This window comes from Heterodontus francisci, chromosome 35 (assembly GCF_036365525.1).
Source record: "Heterodontus francisci isolate sHetFra1 chromosome 35, sHetFra1.hap1, whole genome shotgun sequence".
Taxonomy (NCBI): domain Eukaryota; kingdom Metazoa; phylum Chordata; class Chondrichthyes; order Heterodontiformes; family Heterodontidae; genus Heterodontus; species Heterodontus francisci.
This window is the reverse complement of record NC_090405.1, coordinates 25,304,911-25,325,213: the sequence shown is the minus strand read 5'-3', so window position 1 is coordinate 25,325,213 and position 20,303 is coordinate 25,304,911. Positions and strand designations below refer to the sequence as shown.

Here is a 20,303-nt window from a genome sequence, read left to right as displayed (position 1 = left end):
CTCAGTAGGTCTGGCAGCATCTGTGCAGAGAGAAACAGTTAACAGTTCAGATCTGTTTCCTCAGCTCACATTAACTTTGTTTCTCTCTCCACAGATGCTGCCAGACCTGCTGAGTATTTCAAGCATTTTCTGTTTATGTTTCAGATTTCCAGCATCCGCAGTATTTTGCTTTTGTACGTGTGTTGCTATGTCTGGGACTGTTTGAGTGCAATGCTATTGCTTTATAAACAGCGTTGAAACAAACATTTATCTAGTTAACACACAGCACTAATACACAGCTGGATATAAACAGCAGCCTGCAGCAGAGGGTGCAGTGGAAGTTTATTAACACAAATAATTCACCAGCACAATATTTACTGCTATCCACATTCACACCACGCTTCATCTTAACACGTTTTACTCTTTATTTACATCAACTTCTTCCTTCCAGTAAACACTTCAATTTGGAACACAGCTTCCAAATCACCTTTATTCACAAACCCGAACACAAGCTGCAAATGCTGCAAACACACACCAGCCCAGACTTTTCCCTTTCTGTCAACCCATTCCTGCATCACTGCCTCTCCACCAACAGTTGCTGCTAGAATCATACAATCATAGAATGGCTAAAGCACAGAAGGAGGCCATTCGGCCTGACGAACCCATGCTGGCTCTCTGCTGAAGCAACTCACCTCGTCTCACTCCCCAGTCAGTTCAATTTCGGTGGTGGGAAAACTTCTCGAAAGAATAATTCGGGACAAAATTAATAGTCCCATGGACAAATGTGGGTTAATTCAGGAAAGACAGCATGGATTTCTTAAGGGAAATTCATGTTTAACTGTCCTGCTGGAGTTTTTTGATGAGGTAACAGAGAGGGATGATGAGGGCAATGCTGTTGATGTGGTCTACATGGACTTTTTAAAGGTCTGGCAGCATCTGAATGGTCACTGACCTGAAACATTAACTCTGTTTCTCTCTCCACAGATGCAGCCAGACCTGCTGAGTATTTCCAGCACTTTTTAGTTATATTTCAGCTTTCTAGCATCTGCAGTATTTTGCTTTTATTGACTTTCAAAAGGAGTTTGATACAATGCAACACAACAGACTTGTGAGCAAAATTATAACTCATGGAATAAAAGGGACTGTAGTAACATGGATATGGAATTGGCTGAGTGACAGGAAACAAAGAGTAGTGAGCAATGGATGTTCTTCGGGCTAGAGGAAGGTTTGTAGTGGAGTTCCCCAGAAGTCAGTGTTGGGACCCTTGCCTTTCCTGATATATATTAATGACCTAGACCTTGGTGTACAGGGCAGAATTTCAAAGTTTATGGATGATATGAAAATTGGAAGCATTGTGAACTGTAAGGATGATCGTGTAGAACTTCAAAAGGACATAGACAAGTTGGTGGAATGGGAGGACAGATGACAGGTGAAGTTCAATGCAGAGAAATGTGAATTGATTCATTTTGGTAGGAAGAACATGGAGTGACAATATAGAATAAAGGGTACAATTCTAAAGGGGGTGCAGGAGCAGAGGGTCCTGGGGGTATAAGTCATTGGTTGAGAGAGTGGTTAATAAAGCATACAGTATCCTCGGCTTTAGTGATAGAGGCATAGAATACAAGAACAAGGAGGTCATGTTGAACTTGTATAAGACACTAGCCTCAGCTGAAGTACTGAGTCCAGTTCTGGGTGCCACACTTTAGGAAAGATGTGAAGGCATTGCAGAGATTATGGAAAAGATTCATGAGAATGGTTCCAGGGATGAGGAACTTCAGTTATGAAGATAGATTGGAGAAGTTAGGACTGTTTTCCTTGGAGAAAAGAAGGCTAAGAGGAGATTTCATAGTGGTATTCAAAATGATGAGGGGTGTGGACAGAGTGGATAGGGAGAAACTGTTCCCACTTGTGAAAGGATCGAGAACGGGAGGGCACAGATTTAAAGTTTGTTGTTCATTAAGTGTCTTCTATTCTGGGAAAAATAGAGCATATGATTGACTGTATCAGTAAGTGGGAAAATTTAAAATTTTTGTTGTGACCTGTGGAGAAGTGGGATGAGACTAAATAGTAACCACCTCAGATTTCAATTGCAACAGCACTTGTGATCTGACTCTGTAGCTTAGTTGGTTAAAGCACCTGTCTTGTGAACAGGAAATTCTGTGTTCAATTCCCAGCGGAGCCTTATTTCATATTTGCAATATGCTTGAGAAGTTTGGGTGTTAACATTTATGTCTGTGTCTTGTGAACTTTAACTTAGAATTCAAATTTCATGATGAATTTCATTCACAGGAGAAAACAGCCTTTGTGAAGGATGTGAGTTTGGAATGGCTGTTCCTCCTTGCACAGAAATTCAGTGCTGATATTTCAAAGGCAACCTCTTTGATACAAATTTGTTCACAGTTGCATTCAACCTGGAAAAAAAGCTCGACCTTAATCTCACTGAAGGAAAGTGTGACCGTGTTGTATGTTTCAAAGTGTGTGTGTCATTATGTGTTGCTTGTAACTGAGACTGAGACACGACGCAAGTGGGAGGGTTGATCTGAGGTTTGGAATATTTCTCAGTCAGGAACAAGAAAAATCAAAGGAACCAAATAAGAAAACCTATGTCTCATGTGGTTACCGAGAAACGGTGAGGAGATATTAAACTTTGTTCTATTCAAAACAGCTGTGTGAACTTTGACCTTTCCTGCCTTTTCTCAACAGTATTTGAAGTGTCTCGGTAACAATGTTCAGTGTTGAGGAGAGTGGGGTCTGGGTGAGCAGATGCTGAGTGTGACAGGGTCAGGACTGGATGCAGGAAGTTCTCTGACAGTCTCTCTTGCCGATGGGTTTGAGTTGATTTTCAACTGGGAGCAGCTGGTTTTTCGATAAATGAAGGAAGTTCCCTCCAACCATTTTTTTCTAACAGTGTAGGATAAGGATGTGAAGGGTTAATGCTGAAAACAGTGGGATCAACCCCTCCCACTGTCAGAGTAATGATGAAACAGTCACATGAGATGAGGTTTGGGAGAAGAGAGAGCAGCACCAAGGATGCTAGTTTCGGAGGCTTGATGAGTGTGTATATAGTATTGTGTAAATTAGAAAAGAGGTCTTAGTTCTTTCAGCAGGAAATGTGTCCAGAAAATATTGATAAAGTCACAATTTTATAATTCAGGAGTCGGAACACAGATATTAATTCCAAGTGACAGTTCTGGGTTCATTTAACAAAAGTAGAGAATAATATTACTCACTGCTTGAAATCCCCCAGTGAGGAGACAGTTAAACAGGTGATCTGTTGAGGCATCCTTCAATCCAAGGGTTCGACAGCATTTAATCTCCCTTTTTGGTGAAATTCTCTGTTATTTGAAACTTTTTTATCCAGCTTTGATGGGTGAGTGAAAAAACTGAAAAAAGTGAACAGTTCCATCCTTTCTTTTCTTTCTTCTTCCCTTCTTTCCATCAGGTTCTCTTTTCTGTCCTAGATCAATATAATGAGGAGAATCCCAATTTAATCTGCTGTTTCTGGTGTTTTATCCATTCCAATTAAAATTCAACATTCCAATCAAATCTATTTGTTATTCCACAGTGTCTCTCCATGTGTTTTATTCTGTTCTATTTGCTCACATTCTGTTTGATGATCAATGTTACATCTCACTCTCTTTTCTGGTGAAGATCAGAAGCAGTGATATCTTTTTGCACCACCCATCAAGTCGGCCTGAGGCTGTGCCTCGCCGATCATGTGGAGTTAGGAACATAAGAACAGGAGTCGACCATTCAGCCCATCGAGCCTGCCCCGTCATTCAATATGATCATGGCTGATCATCCACTTCAATGCCCTTTTCCCCACACTTTCCTCATATTCCCTTCTGTCATTTGTATTTAGAAATCTGTCAATCTCTGCTTTAAACATACTCAATGACTGAGCTTCCACAGCCCTCTGGGGTAGAGAATTCCAAAGATTCACAACCCTCTGAGGAACAGCATTTCTCCTCATCTCTGTCCTAAGCGGCTACTCCCTTATTTTGAAATTCCTTCCCTTGGTTCTTGACTCCCCAATCAGGGGAAACATCTTAGCTGCATCTACCCTGACTGTCATTTAAGTATTTTGTAGGTTTCAATGAGATCACCTCCCATTCTTCGAAACTCTAGAGAATACTGCCCCAGTTTCTCCAACCTTTCTTCATAGAACAGTCCCACCATCCCTGGAACAAGTCTGATGAACCTTCGTTGAACTCCCTCTGTGGCAATAATATCCTTCCTAAGGTAAGGAGACCAAAACTGCATTCCAAGTGCGGTCTAACCAAGTTTCTATACAATTGAAGCAAGAATTCACGACTCTCGTACTCAAATCCTCTTGTGATAAAGGCTAACATACTATTAGCTTTCCTAATTGCTTGCTGCACCTGCATGTTAGCTGTCAGTGACTTATTGACATGGACACCCAGGTCACCCTTATATTCTATACCTCAGCTAATAAAGGAAAGGATTCCACATACCTGCTGAACCACCTTATTGACCTGTCCTGCTACCTTCAGGGATCTGTGGACATTCGCTCCAACGTCCCTCACTTCCTCTACACCGTTCAGTGTTCTCCCATTAATTGTGTATTCCTTTGCCTTTTTTGACCTCCCAAATGCATCACCTCACCCTTGTCCAATTTGAATTCCATTTACCACTACTCTGCCCACCTGACCAGTCTATTGATATCTTCCTGCAGTGTACAGCTATCCTCCTCGCTATCAGCAACACGGACAATTTTCATGTCATCTGCAATCGTCTTGATTGTGCCCTCTACATTCATGTCCAAATCATTAATATATACCACAAAAAGCAGGGAACCTAGTTCTGAGCCCTGTGGAACACCACTTGAAACAGACCTCGAGTTGCACAAACATCCGTACCCAATTCCTTTTTGCTTCCTGCCACTGAGTCTATTTTATGTCCAGCTTGCTACATTCCCCTGGATCCCATGTGCTTTTATTTTTTTTAACCAGTTTGCCATGTGGGACCTTGTCAAAAGCCTTGCTAAAATCCATGTAGATCAGATCAACTGCACTATCCTCATTGTTACTTCTTCAAAAAATTCAATCAAGTTAGTCAGACAGGAGCTTCCCTGAACAAATCCATGCTGATGATACTTGATTAATCTGTGCCTTTCTAAGTGACAGTTTATCCTGTCTCTCAGAATTAATTCCAATAATTCACCCACTATTGAGGTTAGGCTGACTGGTCTTTAATTATTCGGTCTTGCTTCCTTTTTCAACAATGGTGCAATGTTAGCAATAAAAACAAAATGTACTGCAAATACACAGCAGATCTGGCAGCATCTGTGGAGAGAGAAGCAAAGTTAACATTTCAGGTCAGTGACTTTTCATCAGAACAGATATGTTAACTTTGCTTCTCTCTCCACAGATGCTGCCAGACCTGCTGTGTATTTCCAGCACTAATAGTTTTTATTTCAGATTTCCAGCATCTGCAGAATTTTGCTTTTATTGCAGAGACCTCCAATCCTCTGGCATCACACCTGTATCCAGTGAGGGATTGGAAACTGATGGTCAGACCTTCCACTATTTCCTCACTGGCTTCTTTTAACAGCCTGGGGTACATTTCATCCGGCCCTGATGATTTATCCACTTTCAAGGATGCTCATCCCATTTATACTTCTTCTCCCCCTCAGTTTATCATGTCCAATGCTTCACACTCCTTCTCCTTAATTATAATGTCTGCATCACCCCCTCATTTGTGAAGACAGTAAAGTATTCATTAACAAACATACCAACATCTTCAACCCTGACACATAGGTTACTTTTTAGTTCTTTGATGGGCCTTACTTTTTCCTCTGTTGCCTCTTACTCCCATGTATTGAAGAAATATCTTTGAATTCGTTTTGATTTTGCTTGTCAAAATTCTTTCATGCTCTGTGTTTTTCACCACTGCTCCCAAATGCCTGTAGTCATGTCAAAGCACAACTTGTCAGAAGTGGGATTTAAACCCACCCCTCCAGAGAGCGTTGTGATCTGAATGCACCATTTCAGACTGCTTGACCATCCTGTCTACCCCATGTGGATGCTTAATGCTGAGGTAGTTATCCATTCTTTGTGAAAATATTTGTGAGATTGTGGAAATGTCTGGAAGAGGAAAGACCAGCGGAAAAGCTCGGTCCAAGGCCAAGTCTCACTCCTCCCGGGCTGGACTGCAGTTCCCGGTGGGCCGTGTTCACAGGCTCCTGAGAAAGGGTAACTATGAAGAGCGTGTGGGTGCGGGAGCCCCGGTCTATCTGGCTGCTGTGCTCGAGTATCTGACCGCTGAAATCCTCGAGCTGGCCGGTAACGCGGCCCGGGACAACAAGAAGACCCGCATCATCCCCAGACACCTGCAGCTGGCCGTCCGCAACGACGAGGAGCTCAACAAGCTGCTGGGAGGAGTGATCATCACACAGGGCGGGGTGCTGCCTAATATCCAGGCCGTGCTGCTGCCCAAGAAAACCAGCGCTCAGAGCTTCCAGAAAAAGGAAAGCGGCCAAAATGTCATCTAATAACCCAAAGGCTCTTTTCAGAGCCACCCACAGTCTCTGTGAAAGGGCTGATTACTGTCTAATTCCAGCATGTCAGTAACAGGACAGAATAGGAACTATTTAAAATGTTTAAGCAACTATTTCAGTGGCTTCTCACTGTCCCCCTGATCCCTGTGTGAAGGGGAATTACCAATAGTCTAATTTATTCCTTTCCACACCAAGTTTGAGTTATTGGTCCCTTAAGGATTGCTGAATGGAGTCTTTTACCGCCAGTTACAGATAAGAAGTGGGAAAAAAATGACAGGTTAAAATTGTGCGTAAAATAGCGCCAGGAATTTGTGGCGAAAATAGCGGAATAAACAAAGGTTTTTAAAGGTTGGTGGAAAATATTTTACGAACAACTTTAAATAGATTTTCCAGTAATCGCTTCGTTCCGACACTGAAGTTGGCGCCTTTTGCAAATTCAAACTTTCTGCCAGGTCGACAATTTAAACCAATGTAATAAAAACAAGAAATGCTGGAACCACTCAGCAGGTCTGGCAGCATCTGTGGAACGAGAAGCAGAGTTAACGTTTTGGATCCGGAACTGTTCGCACCCACACTGTTTGGGATCATCTTTTCCCTGCTGCTCTCATATGCATTCAAGTCTTCAGAAGAAGGAATTTTCCTCCACACATGATCAGGTGGCAGGTTGATCAACCTTGCCTGTCTAAGAGCGAAGACCAAAGTACGGAAAGTCCTCATCAGGGAACTCCTCTTTGCTGACAATGCTGCATTAACATCTCACACTGAAGAGTGTCTGCAGAGTCTCATCGACAGGTTTGCGACTGCCTGCAACGAATGTGGCCTAACCATCAGCCTCAAGAAAACGAACATCATGGGACAGGACGTCAGAAATGCTCCATCCATCAATATCAGCAACCACACTCTGGAAGTGGTTCAAGAGTTCACCTACCTAGGCTCAACTATCACCAGTAACCTGTCTCTCGATGCAGAAATCAACAAGCGCATGGGAAAGACTTCCACTGCTATGTCCAGACTGGCCAAGTGAGTGTGGGAAAATGGCACACTGACACAGAACACAAAGGTCCGAGTGTATCAAGCCTGTGTCCTCAGTATCTTGCTCTACAGCAGCGAGGCCTGGACAACATACGTCAGCCAAGAGCGACGCCTCAATTCATTCCATTTTCGCTGCTTCCGGAGAATCCTTGGCATCAGGTGGCAGGACCGTATCTCTAACACAGAAGTCCTCGAGGTGACCAACATCCCCAGCTTATAGACCCTACTGAGCCAGCGGCGCCTGAGATGGCTTGGCCATGTGAGCCGCATGGAAGATGGCAGGATCCCCAAGGACACATTGTACAGTGAGCTCGCCACTGGTATCAGACCCACCGGCCATCCATGTCTCCACTTTAAAGACGTCTGCAAATGCGACATGAAGTTCTGTGACATTGATCACAAGTCATGGGAGTCAGTTGCCAGTGATCGCCAGAGCTGGCGGGCAGCCATAAAGGCGGGGCTATAGTGCGGCGAGTCGAAGAGACTTAGCAGTTGGCAGGAAAAAAGACAGAAGCGCAAGGGGAGAGCCAACTGCGTAACAGCCCTGACAACCAATTTTATCTGCAGCACCTGTGGAAGAGTCTGTCACTCTCGAATTGGTCTTTATAGCCACTCCAGGCACAGCTCCACAAACCACTGACCAGCTCCAGGCGCTTACCCATTGTCTCTCGAGACAAGGAGGCCAAAGAAGAAGGTGTGGCTTTTCACTGAGGGCATGTGTCGACTGGGGAAATAACTAACTGTAGAACCTTGGGCACTGTTTACACAGCCCGTTTAGAAAATCAAATCCACTGCACATCCTTGCTGCAAGTGAAATGTCAAATTTGGGGATTCCAGTTTTATTCCCGAATGCAGCACAGATTTATTCCAGTCAGTTCTGAACAGCCAATCCCAGCTCCCGTTTCCAGGTCACTGCTCTCTCTGTGTGAGGCGGTGGGTGGCTCTTAGAAGAGCCTTTGTTGTGTGTTTGCTGGAAAGGGTCGAGTTGTTCAGCCGCCAAATCCGTGGAGTGCGGCCCTGCCGTTTCAGAACGTACACCACATCCATGGCAATGACCGTCTTGCGCTTGGCGTGCTCAGTGTAGGTGACCGCATCCCTGATCACATTCTCCAGGAAAACCTTCAACACCCCGCGAGTCCCCTCATAGATCAAATCCGAGAACCGCTTGACCCCGCCATGGCGAGCCTGTCGGCGGATTGCTGGTTTAGTGATGCCCTGGATATTATCACGAAGCACTTTACGGTGCCGCTTTGCTCCGCCTTTTTAGTACCTCCCTCTCTCAATTTGTACCCTCTCCATTGACTCTACTCTCTTCACTTCCACTGATATTTTGTCCAATTCCACTTCCTTAGTGATCACTGATACAAAGTACTCATTAAGTAGATTAACATTGCCCTGCACTTCCAAGCATATATTACCCTCTTTGTCCCTAATAGGCCGCACTCTACCTCTTACTACCCACTTATCATTTACATGCTGCTCAAAGATTTTTGGGTTCCCTTTCATGTTGACTGTCAGTCTATTCTCATAGAAATATAGAATAAGCAAATATAGAAGATGTAAGTATTTCCCATCCTTGATGAGGTGGAACTTTTTTATGTTGTGGGTGGTAATGTCTCGGCCCACGAGTGAGGTGGAAGCAGAGACAATCAATGATTTGAAAAGGAAATTGGATGGATACTTGAAGGAAAGAAACTTGCAGGAGGAAAGGGATCGAGCTGGTGAGTGGAACTGACTCTACTGCTACGGGGAGAGCCAGCATGGACATGATGGGCCAAACGACCACCTTCTATGCTGTAAATGACTCTGTGTTGTTTCTCAAATTCAATCTACTGGTGCTTGGTAAATAATTTCAAAGTAAATTGTGCAACTGGAAAATCAGAACCAAGGCAAGGGACGCATAAGGAAGCAGAATTGCTGAAACCCAGGATTGAACCTGGGTTCCCATGGATCAGATACTCCTCCACTAGGGATCCACTAGGGATCATCCAAGTTACTTTTAAATCCTCCCATGGGTCCACATGTCAGACTGAGTTCCATGTTGTAGACTCAAGCAAAGGAAATCTGCTCAGTTCCAAAACTATCAGCAAATTGAAGCTGATTACGATCAACATCATCAGAGGTCAGAAGGACCTGGTGAAAGAAGACACCCTGAAGAAGGATCCACAATATATTCAAAGACATCAGCAAAGTAAAAAAGAAGAAAATCGATGATAAAAACAGAAAGTGCTGGAAAAACAGAGCGGATCTGGCAGCATCTGTGGAGAGAGAAACAGAGTTAACATTTCAGGTCAGTGACCCTTCTTCAGAACTGGCAGATATAAGAAATGTAAAAGATTTTAAGCAAGTAAAGTGGGGGTGGGGCAAGAGATAACAAAGGAGAAGGTATTGATAGGACAAGGTCACGGAATAGCTTAACAGAAGGAGAGGGCGGGGGAAGTGGGGGATGGAGAGGGTGGGGGGACATAGCGGGGGAAGTGAGGGGAGAGGGCGGGGAGAGGGGTGGGAAGCGAGTAGAGAGCATGGGGGAAGCGGGGAGAGAGTGTGGGGGAAGCAAGTAGAGAGCGTGGGGGAAGTGGGGAGGGAGCGGCCGAAGACCTTGGTGGCGGTGGGTGTGCTCTCCTCCTCCTCCCCGCTCTCTCCGGACATTCTCCCCCGCCTGATCTCTCCGGCCATTCCCTGCTGCCATGTAAACACATGGCCTTTGTTTTGCTTTACATTGCCTTTGTGTGATTATTTGAGCAGCGCCATCTTTAGTCCTGGCAGCTGCCAGAACGTCGCTGACTGGGACGTTTTATTTGAACAGGCTGCTTTTGCACATGTGCTGATGCAGCGCCACCTAGTGGTGGCGTTGTCAGCAAATGCAGCCTTTCATTTCCTGGTATGTTCGTGCGTGTTTTCTTTTGTACCCGTCAGTGCCTGGGAGGAGAGAGTCAGCTTCACTTCGTAACCGTGAATTTCGGGTGTGAGAATGTGGGTTTTTACTCTGTATGTTTCAATTTTTGGTCTGTGACTGTTTGTTTCTGCTATTGCGATGTGAGTTTCACCACATATCTTTCAACAACTTGTATGTGAGCATCAGCTTTTGTCCAGATCTATCAGTTTCTGATATAGAGTCATAGAGTTATACAGCACAGAAACAGGCCCTTCGGCCCATCGTGTCTGTGCCGGCCATCAAGCACCTAACTATTCCATTTCCCATTTTCCAGTACTTGGCCTGTAGCCTTGTATGCTATGGCATTTCAAGTGCTCATCTAAATACTTCTGAAATGTTGTGAGGGTTCCTGCCTCTACCACCCCTTCAGGCAGTGCGTTCCAGATTCCAACCACCCTCTGGGTAAAATTTTTTCCTCAAATCCCCTCTAAACCTCCTGCCCCTTACCTTAAATCTACGCCCCCTGGTTATTAACCCCTTTGCTAATGGAAATACTTTCTTCCTATCTAAACTATCAATGCCCTTCATAATTCTGTATAGCTCTCCCCTCAGCCTTCTCTGCTCTAAGGAAAACAACCCTCGCCTTTTCAGTCTCTCTTCATGGCTGAAATTCCCCAGTCCAGGCAACATCCTGGTGAATCTCCTCTGCACCCTCTCCAGGGCAATCACATCCTTCCTATCATGTGGTGCCCAGAACAGTACACAGTACTCCATCTGTGGCCTAACTAGCATTTTATACAGCTCCATCATAACACCCTGCTCTTATATTCTATGCCTCAGATGATCTATATCGTCCTGTAATCTAATATTTACGACACCACCAATTTTTGTGTCATGTGTGAGAAAGGATTTGATTCTGTCCCGATCAATTTCTGTTACATGCATGTGTTTTTAATCTGCACCTCCTCTAGGTGAGTGTGTTTTATTCTCTGTAATGGTCAGTCTCTTGTAGGTGAGTCTGTGTTTTGCTTTTTATCTCTCAGTCTTCCAAGTATGAGCCTGGTTTTGTACCTAATTTTCTTTGTACCTTGCAGTATGGATATGGAAGAGAGGTTTTTACACATTACCTGCCAAATCCTGCGAAATGATTTTTGGGTTTCACACAGTATCTGTCAGTTTCTTGTCTAGGCCTGTTGTTTTAATCTGTCCCTGGCATTTGCTGGTTTGTTAGTGTGGGGTTTACACTGTACCTGTCAGTTTCTCAGATGTGAGTGTTGGTTTCACTTTGTATAGAATCATAGATCACAGAATACTTACAGCACAAAAGGAGGTTTCAGCTCATCGTGCTTGTGCTGCCTCTCTGCACAAGCAACTCAGCTCATGCCACATCCTCATGTATTCCATGAAAACCTGATTTTTTTTTTCTCTTCAGATAATTATCATATATCCTTTTGAAAGCTATGGTTGAACCTTCCTCCGTCACACTCTCAGGCAGTACATATCAGATCTTAACCACTCGCTGCGTAAAAAAAGGTTTTTCCTCATGTTGCCTTTGGTTCTTTTCCCATTCACCTTAAATCGGTGTCCTCTGCTTACTCAGCCATGCGTAATATTTCCCATTGCTTTCTCAGTACTGATGGATTGTGAGGTGGGAGACAGCCAGAAGTCCCACTGAGCTGCACTGACTCCCAGCTGAAAAAGAAATGAGATAAAGTTCAATCTTTCACAGCGAGATGCTGCAGAGAGTTAAGATTCCCGAATGAAAGTGAGACTTTCTCATACTGTTGTTGAATTTCATTTCAAACACTCCTTGTCATCTCTGCTACTGAAGCCGAAAAATAGGGAAAATCTAAATGGCGCTCAAACTCACAACCCTGAGATTAAACGTCCCATGATTGACAGACTGAACTGTCACTTCTACTCTACCTCTGTTTGGATGGATGCAACTGTATGCTCCAATGCAAGGGCAGCTTTCAAATCCTCCCATGGGTCCACATGTCAGACTGAGTTCCATGTTGTAGACTCAAGCAAAGGAAATCTGCTCACTTCCAAAATTATCAGCAAATTGAAGCTGATTACGATCAACATCATCAGAGGTCAGAACTACCTGGTGAAAGAAGACACCCTGAAGAAGGAGCCACAATTATTCAAAGGCATTGACAAAGTGAAAAACAAGAAAATCGATGAGTCAATCCAAGCCAAACAGAAACAATTGAAGAATTCCATTCCAGACCAGAACACAATTTTGTTGCTTTTGGAGCCAGGTCTCAGTTAATGCTAGAACATGGCTACCTGCCTGACCCTAACCCGACGGGTCCCGATGACATGTGTCGGGTTTGGGTCGCTCCTCCGGGTTCAGCATTTGGGTTCAGCATTCGGGCTCAGGTCAGGGCGGGCTGGGTCAGACACACTCGAATACTCTAAATACCTTGTGTTATAATTGTGTTAGTGAAACACTGGAAACCGCAGATCTTTTGAAGTGTACTGCCTACTCTGCTTGGTATTTCAACTTGCTGTGTACTAATCAATAAACAGTTTTTGTGTACATTGTAGCAGAACTCAGCCCCAGGCACATAATTATCCGGTTAGCTCTTTCTTGCCCTTTCCTGATTCTAGGGGTGTTGAAGGTCTTTGCCATTTTAATCTTAATGAAATATTTACAATGTAATCAGTTGCTGCACTGTTGTGTAATATGATGTTTTTAATGAGTTCTATTTTTCATTGACACAAATTTAACCTTTTTGTGTTTTGGTTTCTCTCTTGGTTTTCCTTCGTGCTTTGTATTCTTGGTGACAAAAGCAGTTGAACAGCTACAATCTGCATTAATAGCAACTTCACCCTTTTCTTTAATTGCACAGTTTGCAAATGAATTGACTGCATCCCGTTAGGGGTTGGCAAGACTTCTTGTGCCTGCCTCAAAACATATTGTATTGAATAAAGATTGTAAAGTAAAGGAGGCTTGTAATGCAAATTAAGAGATTGAAAGGGGAAAGACAATGAATTATGCTCTAAATTTGGAATATATTTAATTAATTAAGTGTCAGACTTGATAAATCGCTGCTTTTAGTTTAATGTAGCCTCAGTGTTTATGGATAATTAATGAAATTAAGAGGCATTTTTTATATACAAAGCTGGGCATTAGTATTTAATAGTTGATATATAATTTTGAATATATTTTAATTTCTTTATTCATTTGACACGGCTAAATACGAAGCAGTCTTAAATAAGTTAATTTTTTTTTTTGTAAAATCTGATTACCAGATTAAAATATTAAATCACGGGAGACATTTCAAAGATTACTGAACCAGTAATCCAGAGGCCTAGACTCAAGATCCAGTGACAGCCAGGACGTTAAGGCGGGAAACACTCTGCACTAGTCTGCAGTGAGCGATTCCATCGAAGGTAGAGCACAATCTCTTTAATATAAGAATGTATATTTTATAATAATTAATCACTCAAGACCTTCCTGGTCTCTGCATCTCAGCTGCTCTCTTGATAAACTTGCAGCAAGTATTTCAACCTGTAAAGCAGGAGTCTAGGGAATGTATAATGATATTTTCTAGCCTTCGGGCAATATTTTAATCAATACAGTGTGGGACAACCTGTCTGGGCACAACTCCATGACTTTCTCTTTAACTAGTGACCTAACAATCACTAACTTCTATGATAACAATCTTCAGCTCATCACCTCCGGTACGTAGCTCTAATCTTAATGTACATTTAAACAACCTTTCAAGTCCAGTTACAGTTTTTGTTGCTTACCTGCACAAGCTTAAAAAGTGAAAAACGGAAGCAAGTTTAACTGAACATTCTGGTGGTCAGTTCGGGCACGGGAAAAAATGAAAGGACTCGGACCAGGTCGGATGTGGTGCTGTCAGGCTTGGGTCGGGTTACATTTGCTGACCCGAGCAGGCCTTTAGTTACTGTTGCAACCTTATATTCCCACTTGACAATCTGTATATTTTGTTCATTTCAATTTTGTCGACAAGCTCTTTGAATCCAGTTCCCCGGTCCTCAAGCAGGCTCAGTTTGGAAATCGATTCCGCTTTCTGGAAGGCTGAAACCAATCGATGACCTGAAACTAAAAATAGCAACAGAGAAGGGCTCGTCTGGGATTTGAACCCAGGACCTCTCACATATTAATCACTTACATACCCAAAGCGAGAATCATACCCCTAGACCAACGAGCCACTATTGGTGAACTTTTTATTTGCTCCTGTGGAATTTCACTGGCGCCCACAGCCGATCATCCATTTTTTTCTGATCAAAGCAACATCCTGCAAAGCTGAAATAAAAACAGAAAGTGCTGGAAATACTCAGCACCTCGGGCAGCATCTGTGGAGAGAGAATCAGAATTAACATTTCAGGGTTTTCACCTTTTGTTTGAACCATCTTTTCAGACTGCTTCTGTCCATCCAATCTCACTTTTTATTCTATCCACATTCTGAAGGTGGTGCAGTGGTGAGCACTGCAATCTCACAACTCCAATGACCCAGGTTTAGTTCTGAGTACTGCTTGTGTGGAATTTGCAAGTGGTACTTTATCAAATAAACAACACCCACTGCATTCCCTTCATCAACTTTCTCAGATAGTTTATCAAAAAATGCAGTTAGATTTGTCAAGCATGAACTCCCATTTATAAATCCATGCCCACTCACCTCCGTTCACTCAAACCTCTCCAAATTTGATTAGATTAGATTAGAGATACAGCACTGAAACAGGCCCTTCGACCCACCGAGTCTGTGCCGAACATCAACCACCCATTTACACTAATCCCATATTCCGACCAAACATCCCCACCTGTCCCTATATTTCCCGACCACCTACCTATACTAGTGACAATTTATAATGGCCAATTTACCTATCAACCTGCAAGTCTTTTGGCTTGTGGGAGAAAACCCACATAGACACAGGGAGAACTTGCAAACTCCACACAAGCAGTACCCGGAATCGAACCTGGGTCCCTGGAGCTGTGAGGCTACAGTGCTAACCACTGCACCACTGTGCCACCCAAATGACTTCAATTTTCTTCCTGACCTGTTGGTCTCATGCTGATAGCATGCTCACCATAGAGCATGTATTTGGCAATGTGACCGTCATTCATTTGGCCCAGTCAACAGAGTCACCGCTGACTCAAGAGGGCAAACATGCTGCGGATCACTGCACGCTGGTGTACTTCCGCATTCGGCACTCTGTCCTGCCAGGAGATGTCCAATATCCATCTGAGACAGCGGAGGTGGAAGCTGTTCAGCTGCTTTCCTTGGCTTATATAAGTTGTTGATGCTTCTCTACTACAAAGGAGGGTGCTGAGATCACAAGCCTGTTACACGTGGAGCTTTGTATCGTTCAGTTTGCTGTCGGTTCACACTCATCTTCTCAACTTTGACATGACAGCTGCAGCATTGACAATCCTGGTGCTGATTTCAGTATCAAGGGACAGATTGCTGGTGATTGTTGATTCAAGGTATGTGAAGCTGTTGACAACCTCCAAAGTGAGGTTGTCGATGTTGATGGAAGGTGGAGTCTCTACGTCCTGGCCCATAACTTTGATCTTCCTGAGGCTGATCGTCAGTCCAAATTCCTTGCAGGCCAGGGAGAACCGATCTACAAGCTGCTGTCAGTGAACTTCATTATGGGATGTCAGCGCAGCATCATCAGCAAACAGCAACTCACAGACTAGGAATTTACCCACTTTGGTCTTGGCGCACAGTCTTGCCAAGTTGAACAGCTTGTCGTCAGTTCTGATGTGCAGGTGAACACCCCCATCTGAGTCACTGAAAGCGTACAATAGCAGCATGGAGAAGAATACACCAATTATAAAGGATGTGATAACTAGACAGTTAGAAAATAATGATATGATTGGGCAGAGTCAACATAGATTTATGAAAAGGAAAACAGGTTTGAAAAAACCCGTTGAGATTTTTGAGGTTGTTACATATAGAACAGATAAAGGAGAACCAGTGGATGTGTGGTATTTGCATTTTCCTTTGGTAAGATCCCACACAGGAGGTGAGTAAACAATATTAGAGCACATAGGATTGGGGATAATATACTGATATGGATTGAGAATTGGTTAACAGACCGAAAACAGAGAGCAGGAATAACGGGTCCTCCTCAGGATGGCAGGCTGTTACTATTGGGGTACTGCAAGGATCAGTGTTGGAGCCACAGCTGTTAACAACCTATATAAATGATTTGGATGTGGGGATTAAATGTAATATTTCCAAGTTTGCAGATGACACAAAGCTCGGTGAAGTGTGAGTTGTGAGGAGGATGCAGAGAGGCTTCCAGGGGACCTGGAGAGGCTAAGTGAATGGGCAAGAACATGGAATATAATGTGAGTAAGTGTGAAGTTATCCACTTTGGTAGAATAAACAGAAAGACAGAGTATTTCTTAAATGGTGAGAGGCTGGGAAGTGTTGATGTCCAAAGGGACCTGGGTGTCCTTGTTCCTGAGACACTAAAAGCTCTTGTGCAGGTGCAGCAATCAATTAGGAAGGCAAATGGTATGTTGGCCTTCACACGAGGGGTCATGAGTACAGGAGTAAAGATGTCTTGCTGCAATTGTATGGAGCCTTGGTGAATCCGCACTGGAGTATTGTGTACAGTTTGGTCTCCTCATCTAAGGATGGATATACTTGCCATAGAGGGAGTGAAACAGAGGGTCACCAGACTAATCCCTGGGATGGTGGGATTGTCTGATGAGGAAACTGGGCCTGTATTCCTTAAAGTTTCGAAGAATGAGAGGTGATCTCATTGAAACTGACAAAATTCTTACAGGGCGTGATAGTGTGGGTGTCGACAGGATGTTTGCCCTGGTTGGTGAGTCTAAAACCAGGGGACATAGTCTCAGAATAAGGAGTAGGCCATTTAAAACTGAGAAAAGGTTGAATTTCTTCACTCAGATGGTGGTGAATCATTGGAATTCTGTACCCCAGAGGGCTGTGGCAGCTCAATCATTGAGCATGTTCAAGACAGAAATTGATAGAAATCTTGATACTCATGATATCAAGGGATATGGGGATAGCAGGGGAAAGGGGCATAGAGGTAGATAATCAGCCATGATCAAATTGAATGGTCGAGCAGGCTCGACGGGCTGAATGGCCTAGTCCTATGTTCCTCTGTTCCTAAGAGAGTTGGCGCCAGCGCGCAGCCCTGCTTTACCCCACTGCTGATCTTGAAAGTGTCTGATGTTGCTCCATTGTAACTGATGGAACTGTGCATGTTCTTGTGGAAAGAAGAAGAGACCATCTCTGCTGACAAGATCAAAGGCCCTGGTGATGTTTCTTAAACCATATGTGGCTCTGTGGTGCAATGGATAGCGTGTTGGACCTGATAAATAATGATAGAGAAAATGTTCAAAGGTGTGGGTTCGAGTCTCATCAAAGTCTAATTTTGGACCTGAGACACAGGAGCACGACGGAACAGAGAGATAAGAAGTGCGTCAAAAGCACAGACTTGGAGACAGAGCAAGGCAGGAGTGACATCACAATGGAGAGTGAGAGCAGGGAAACAGAGAGCCGCTGGGGTGAGTGCACAGGATTTGGTTCTTGCTTCGGTGCAGTGGAAGGAGCTGTTTGGTGAGGATCTGGTAAGCTGTGACATCACAGGCAAGCAGGTAGTTCATTGATTTGGAAGAAGCTGCATGTTTGATGACTATCTGGTAAGTGATTAAGGTCCATTTTAGTCCTAACGTTTAAAATAGTAAACAAACTAGTGGTAAGCTTAATAAAATATACAATAAAATAAATAATTGAATAAAATAATTAAGTAGTTAATTAGAACACTTTAAGGATGACAGGACAGGTGATGTGTCACAGCTGCAGCATGTGGGAGCTCCTGGATGCCAGTGTGATCCAGGGCAAACACATCTGTAGTAAGTGTTTGCGGCTCAAAGAGTGAGAAAAAAGGAATGTAGTGGTAGTAGGAGACAGTATAGTAAGGTGGATTGACTCTGTTCTCTGCAGCAAAGAGCAAGAGTCCAGACGGCTGTGTTGCCTGCCGGTGTTCGGATTAAGGACATCTGCTCAGGGCTGGAGTGAAACATACAATGGGAGGGGGAGGATCCAGTTGTCGTGGTACATGTCGGTACCAACGACATAGGCAGGACAAGGATAGAGGTTCTGCATCGTCAGTATGAGTAACTAGGCAGCAAATTAAGAAGCAGAACCTCAAAGGTAATCATCTCTGGATTATTACCTGAGCCACGTGCAAATTGGCATAGGACAAATAAGATTAGAGAAACATATGCACAGCTCAAAGTCTGGTGTGGTAGTAGTGGGTTCTGGTTCGTGGGGCATTGGCACCAGTACTGGGGAAAGAGGTGGCTGTACCGTTGGGACAGTCTGCACCTGAACCATGCTGGGGCCGGTGTTCTAGCGAGCCACATAACTAGGGAAGTAGAGACGGTTTTAAACTGAATAGTGGGGGCAAGGGATCAAATTTGGGAAGATATGGTGAATCAAGGAGGAGAGACAAGGCAAGAGAGAAAGGTATAAATAGGGGAAATGATAAAGAGACCGAGACAGGAAGAGACAAAGCATACAAATCAAAGAGTAAATCAACAGATAAGGCTAGAGGTGACAAAAATAATAAAAGGACAAAACTAAATGCTCTGTATCTGAATGCATGGAGCATTCGAAACAAAACAAATGAACTGAGAGCACAAATAGCATAAATAAGTACGATCTCGATCTGATAGTCATTACAGAGACATGGCTGCAGGGCGACATAGATTGGAATGTGAATATTGGAGGTGACATGGCATTTAGGAAGGACAGGAAGCTTGGAAAAGGTGATGGGGTAGCTCTGTTAATTAATGATGGTATTAGCACAATAGAGAGGGATGACCTAAGTTTAGGAGATCAGGATGTAGAAGCAGTTTGGGTAGAGATGAGAAATCATGAAGGCAAGAAGTCACTTGTGGGAGCAGTGTATAGGCCACCTAACATTAACCACACTGTAGGATGGGGTATAAAGGAAGAAATAATGGCAGCTTGTCAGAAAGGTACAGCGATAATTATGGGGGGTTTTAATCTACATATAGACTGGAAAATTCAGATGGGCAGAGGTTGCCTAGATGAGGAATACATAGAATGTTTTTGGGATAACTTCTTGGAACAATACATTCTGGAGCCAACCAGAGAGCAGGCTATACTGGACCTGGCATTGTGCAACGAGATAGGATTAATTAATTACCTCATAGTTCAGGTGCCCCTAGGTAGTAGCAATCATAATATGATTGAATTTTACATTCAGTTTGAGGGAGAGAAGAGTGGGTCCCAGACTAGTATTTTAAACATAAATAAGGGCCTTTTGGCTAAGATCAAGTGTAGTATCTGTTCTTATCGGTGCTTATTTGGAAGAGAAGAAAGCATGATCATTGGCTTTTGATCCTGGGTAGGCTTTGAGTAAAATGGCTATAACCAATCTTCGCGCTTCAGGCCAGGGAGTGCGGAACACCGTTCGGGTGGTGGTGAAGGACAAGGAAGGAGATGCACTGGTCGATCGCACCTTCTTCATCAAGAAAATCCTCATCAATTGCTGTGGATTTCGAGCTTCGGACATCTTCTGCCTGCAGGATTTCCCCAACAGTGGGTATTTCGACATGATGTTCAAGAATGTGGCAGGATGCATCAAGTTCCTGAAGGCGTTCAAGGAGAAAGGGGACCAGGCGCCGTTGTCGATCCTCACAGTGAAGGCACTCTTCACAACGTGACCAGGTGGTGACGATTCACCTCTACAACCCCCATGTTCCGGTGGTGGATGTACTCACCTTTCTCGCCAAGTACGTCGAGGTGGCCGGCAGCAGCACTGATGTCAAGAACCCCTTTGAGATTTGGACCAGCAAGCGGCAGGTCAAGGTGACCTTGAAGGTCGATGCCAGTGGAACCATTA

The 20,303-nt window shown here is 43.8% G+C and overlaps 1 long non-coding RNA gene and 1 other non-coding gene across 2 annotated transcripts in view; one reads left to right on the top strand and one right to left on the bottom strand.

Annotated features, from left to right (window-relative positions):
- LOC137350460 (uncharacterized) overlaps positions 1 to 20,303 on the top strand; it is a 44,715-nt gene that overhangs the window by 5,129 nt on the left and 19,283 nt on the right. Inside the window, exon 2 of the long non-coding RNA XR_010969429.1 lies at positions 13,668 to 13,808. This is a non-coding gene — a long non-coding RNA (uncharacterized lncRNA). The remainder of the gene's footprint in view (positions 1 to 13,667; positions 13,809 to 20,303) is intronic.
- Positions 14,508 to 14,596, bottom strand: trnap-ugg (transfer RNA proline (anticodon UGG)). Its single transcript is given in 2 exon segments — positions 14,508 to 14,543; positions 14,561 to 14,596. It is a non-coding gene; the product is annotated as a tRNA-Pro (tRNA).